We start from the raw sequence: 5,425 nt of genomic DNA, 5'->3' as shown, positions 1-5,425 counted from the left end.
TCGAGTGACTCAAAATTTTAAAATTTTAACTCGAATCGAACTCGAAAACCGAATTGATAATTTAAGTTGATTCGAATAACTCAAAATTAAAATTAATTAATCATCGCTCTTGTGAAACATGTACAGATAAAAAAATTCTAAACGATAAAATTAGAGATTATTCGACTTCACACAAAAATTTGAAGCATTCATTGAGTTTATTTGTAATGAAATAAGACTAGAATTGAGTTTATATGGAATTAGATAATACTTGTTTTAAGAGTTGCCTATATGTATACTACTTGTTTTCTTTTAGGTGTATAACGACAATTGGAGTTTAATAAACTTGGACGTTAGTTCTTTTGTTTAAGTGACTAGAAAAAGTGACGTACAGATCTCTCTCTATAATAACATTTTTCCTTAAACTTAAAGAAATGAAATTCTCATATTCTGGAGTCTGATGTATGCTTCCACCTCTCGTAAACAAAAACCAATGCATCTCTAAGCTTATGTAAAGGAGTTCAAATTTTACAAGCTATAAAGAATATATATATATATATATATTTAACAAGTTAAAAACCAATTATTCTTGCAAGACAAATGACCCTTTTATCCTTTTCTCCATGTGCTGTTGTGATAGAGGAAAATTTAGACGCGAAAACTTGCCATTAAAACTAGAGGCGGTTGCAGGCTTGAACTCATAAGGACCTTTCTTCACTCCCCACACATGTTTAACCAAATGATTTTCACTTCATTGTTATGGAAAACAAAATATGGTGGAACGCATAACAGTGGTTGTCGAAATTGACCTGACTTCCTTCATCATTGTAGCCCCTATCCCAGGTATGTATTTCGCTGTTCTTCAAAACCGAAAGTTCGAAAGTGCAGTATGTCGCTCCATTCTTGGAACAACAGTGAAAAATAGAGTAGCAAATGGAACTTGTCAGTACAACATCATTCATTGCAATAGACAATCCATGGTAGCTACTTGTTAAATAATCGTACACTGCATGATGCATAATGAACTCGGAAATGAGTATGAGATAAAGGGTATGTGTCCATTTTGGATATGCACTTCTTTAGTTTTTTTCATATATTTGTAAGATCAGATTCAGACCCCATACCAAAACCTGATTATGAGAGATGCGAACAACATAGCAAAGTTGGAAATAAAAAGGAATGACATCATCATAGACAGGGAGAGGAATATACCCATGAATTCGGGAATCCACCTGGTGGAGTCAAACCTTCATATAAACAGCGTTTCCCCCTTTCACACGATTAAGATGTATAGTCGTCAGATGTTCTGCAATATCCTGTTCAGAGAATATAGTTTTACAAACACGATAGCGTTGCTGGAAATTGTCGAAATCTAGGCCTTCAACACAAACTTATGCACCAAACATCTTATTGACAAAATTGCAAATGATTTTCAACCACTAGCAGGCTCTAAAATGGAAAAGAAAAGAAAATTGTTTCCAGATTTAACAAAGAAACAAGAATCTAAGCATGAGAAGCTATGACAAGATAGAAATAGCAAGTACAAAAAAAAAAAAAACAAAGAAATCATATTCATGGATGCTATCACGCTAGGGAATACTGTGAAAAGGCTTACACCAATAACTTCTTCGGGTTGCGGACTTTGATCCCTTGGGCAATCACAGAAATTCTTGTACTCCTCCACATCTCTAATTGCAAATGAACTTACCTGTGCCAGTAAAATACAAATCAGTAATCCAAATGCCAGCAAGCTCCAAAGATATAGGAATGCATTGATTTTAAACACCTCAAAAGTAATCCAGATTGTTTCCTAGCATGCTTCTTTTTATCATTTTCTTAAATCCTAAAAGCGATATTTTTCAACCGCAAAGTAAACTCTTATCATAAATCATTGCAGAAACAAACCTCAACATCACATTTCAGATTTTTTGGACAAGGCTTCACCAAGAGAAACCTCTACACCCAAAAAAAACCTGTCAGAATTGTACGAGGTAAAGGCGTTCCAGTGAAAAAGAGTTACAAGATCAAAGGAAAACACGAAAAACTAAAGCACAGATATAACTTAAGGAATTCAATTATCATACAGATTGTCTAATTGGTATATCATTTCGAACGGTAACTTACCTGCCGAAAGGGTTTCTGAGGAGACTTCCAAAATGCCTAAGCCAATAAAAAAGTACAAACCACGGAATTGAGGCATATTAACAGAAAACTTACAAAACGAGAAGGTAGAATAGGGCACTGAGCTGAACAAAAACCTATTCAAAATATAAAACATTTGAACCATCCACCATCTCTGTTGCAGGACAAGTAAGTGATCTGCAATTATCAGAATTTCTTAAATTTAGCTGTTTTTCAAGCATCAGCCAAATACCCATTGCTGGATATGTAGTGAACCATAACATAAACAAAGAAAAGTAATATGAAGTTTAATCAACAACCACAAAAACTAAAATTATCTTCTTCTTCTTTGCATCCTAGATACAGTAATCAAATAGTATCTGATGTTGAATTAATTATCTGGGTCTCTAGAGGCTTGCTACCACGAGAACTACATTCAAACACGAATAAAGAAACAAACTAGAAACGCAAATTGAAACTCAAAAGGGAAAAGAAAATGAAGTACCTTTTCACCGCTAAGAGAACGAGCAACGATTTTTGCATGGTCCCAACGAGTGGTGGATTTGGTGAACCTCTTGAGCAAAAAGGCGCCGCCAATTAGAACCAAGGTCTTCACCACCAAACCTCGAGCTCGGCTCCATCCATTCGAGTCCGATTTCGAACCCGACTCCGAACCTTTTTCCATATACACTGATATAATCCCCTAAACTTCTCAGCGCATACAAACAGCCATATGTCCTTATATAATTCCCAGCGAAAATGAGAGGAAAATAATAATATGGGATTCTCCAGATATAAAGGGAGAGCCAAAAGTGATAGTGGTGTGATAACGCTGGATGTTTTATGGGATTTGGAAACAATTATAATTTGTTTTATGGGATTTGGAAACACTCTTTGGCGGTCTGACGGAGTTGCCCTTCAAGTAGTTTGATGTGATCTTGAGTATGGATTGGTTGTCTGAGCATGATGCAAGTCTAAGGTGTAGAGCGAGAGAACTTAAGAAAATTTGATGGATCTTAGACGGTGATGTCAAGTAAAGGACTTGAGTGTTCTTTCCAAATAATTTATTTGTTGACCTCTCGAAGGTTAATTCATCAATGTTATGAGGGATTTTGTCTCGCGTAATCGAATCAAGGGTTTTAAGTCCAGTTTTATAGGATATTCATAATGTGTGCAAATTTCAAAACTATTTCTAGAATAATTGTTAAGGCTACCATCGGACCAATAATTGAAATTTGGGATCGATGTTTTACTAGGATCAACTCTGATATCCATTTCTCCTTACCGCATGGCACCAACGGAGTTTAAGGAACTTAAGGATCAAATACTAAAATTATTAGAGAAGGGCTTCATTTGACCTAGCATATCCCCGTAGAGAGTACTGATGTTGTTTGTGAAAAAGAAGAACGGGTTGACGTGGTTATGCATTGATTACCTACAATTAAATAAGTTGATTGTCAATAATTGATATCTTCTCCCTAGAATCGATGATCGTTTTGACCAGCTTAGAGGGGTGTGCATGTTCTCCAAGATCGACTTGAGGTCTCATTATTACCAATTGAATGTTAAGGATACTAGCATTGCAAAGATAGCCTTTAAGATTCGGTATGGCCACTACGAATTCCTAGTGATGTCATTTTGGCTCACCAATGCCCCAACAACCTTCATAGATTTGATAAACCGAGTATTTCATATGTGTCTAAACCAATTCATAGCGGTGTTCATTAATGATATCCTTGTGTATTCTTGGTCGGAGGAGGAGCATGACTGGAACCTTCAAATTGTAATACAAACACTTAGGGAACACTAGTTGTATGAAAATTTAATACGTGTAAATTTTTAGACGGTACTTGAGTGGGAGTTGACAAGGAATATGTTTGAAGTACTTAACTTTTTGGGTCTCGCTGATTATTATCATTGTTTCACCAAAGAATTTTCAATATTAGATACCCCTATGACCAAACTAATTCAGAAGGGGTCATTTTATGTGAGACGATAAATGTTAAGAGAGCTTTAAGCAGTTGAAAATCAGACTAAGTCAACCCCTAGTGTTGACTCATCTAGAGTTTAGTAAGGATTATACTATTTCCAGTGATACTTTACTGAATGGTTTGGGTGCTTTCTAATACAAGAAAGAAAGGTTGTAGCTTATGCGTTCCACCAGATCAAATCGTATGAGCATAACCTACACACCCATAATATGGAGCTAGGTGTTGTGGTTTTCACTTTGAAAATTTGGACGCACTATCTTTTCGGAGAAAAATACTACATTTTCACCATTCAAAAGAGCCTTAAATATATACTCAAAAAAAGGAGTTAAATTTGAGACAACATAAGTGGGTTGAAATTTTGAAAGATTCTGATTATGATATTAACCATCATCTTGGGAAGACGAATATGGTTACAGATACCCTAAGTAGAAAGTTAATGACAGAGTTGCGAGCATTGATAGCACATCAACTTTTGATTAAGCATAGATGGATATTGTTAGAATTACGAGTCAAGCATGAGCTAATGGGTGAGTTAAAAAAGTTGTAAGGTTTCAACAACAAATTGATGACCTGAACGGAGCGAGTCTGTCAAGGTACGACAACTAGTTTTAAACGACGAGCGGGAAATATGTTTTTCTTTAGGGATTGATTGTATGTTCCAACAGATGAGCAATTGGATAGTTGGATTTTGCACAAGACACATTGTAGTATGCTTTCTATGTACCCCAAAAGTAATTAGATACACTAAGAGCTCCTACAGTTGTATTGGTGGTCAGGCATGAAGAGAAAAGTGTCTAAATTGGTCTTTAGGTATTTAACTTTTCAACAAGTGAAGGCAAAATATCAAGTTCCATCAGGTTTCCTCTATCCCATTTAGATTCCTTAATGGAAACGAGATAGGGTGACCATGACTTTTTGACGGGCTTACTTTTTACGTGACAAATATGAATCACTTCTTTCTTATACAAATATATTTCACCCTAGAGAAGTTGGTTAAATTATATATTCAAGAGATAGTGAGATTGCATAGAGTTTCAACTTTTTTAATCTCCAATAAGGACCTACATTTCATCTCTCGATTTTGGGGAGCACTTCATGAGGCTTTAGGTAACCAATTACATTTTAGCACTATTTTTCACTCATAAACTAATGGTCAGTTTGAAAGGGTAACTCAGATAATGGAGGATATGCTCAGATGCTACATCATTAACTTTGAGCCTAGTTGGGAGAACTACCTACCATTAGTAGAATTCGTCCAGAAAAACAACTATCAGTCGAGCATTAAAATGGATTCGTATGAGGCTTTGTATATGAGGAATTGTATGACTTATCTA

At 35.5% G+C, this 5,425-nt stretch overlaps 1 pseudogene; it reads right to left on the bottom strand.

The window, feature by feature from the left end:
* Positions 1–505: 505 nt before the first annotated feature.
* LOC120158782 lies at positions 506–2,357 on the bottom strand (annotated as a pseudogene).
* Between the last annotated feature and the right edge of the window lie 3,068 nt (positions 2,358–5,425).

This window comes from Hibiscus syriacus, unplaced genomic scaffold, assembly GCF_006381635.1.
Source record: "Hibiscus syriacus cultivar Baekdansim isolate YM2019G1 unplaced genomic scaffold, ASM638163v2 tig00111330_pilon, whole genome shotgun sequence".
In the NCBI taxonomy this organism is placed as follows: domain Eukaryota; kingdom Viridiplantae; phylum Streptophyta; class Magnoliopsida; order Malvales; family Malvaceae; genus Hibiscus; species Hibiscus syriacus.
The sequence above is the reverse complement of the archived record's forward strand: the minus strand, read 5'-3'. Positions and strand labels throughout refer to the sequence as shown.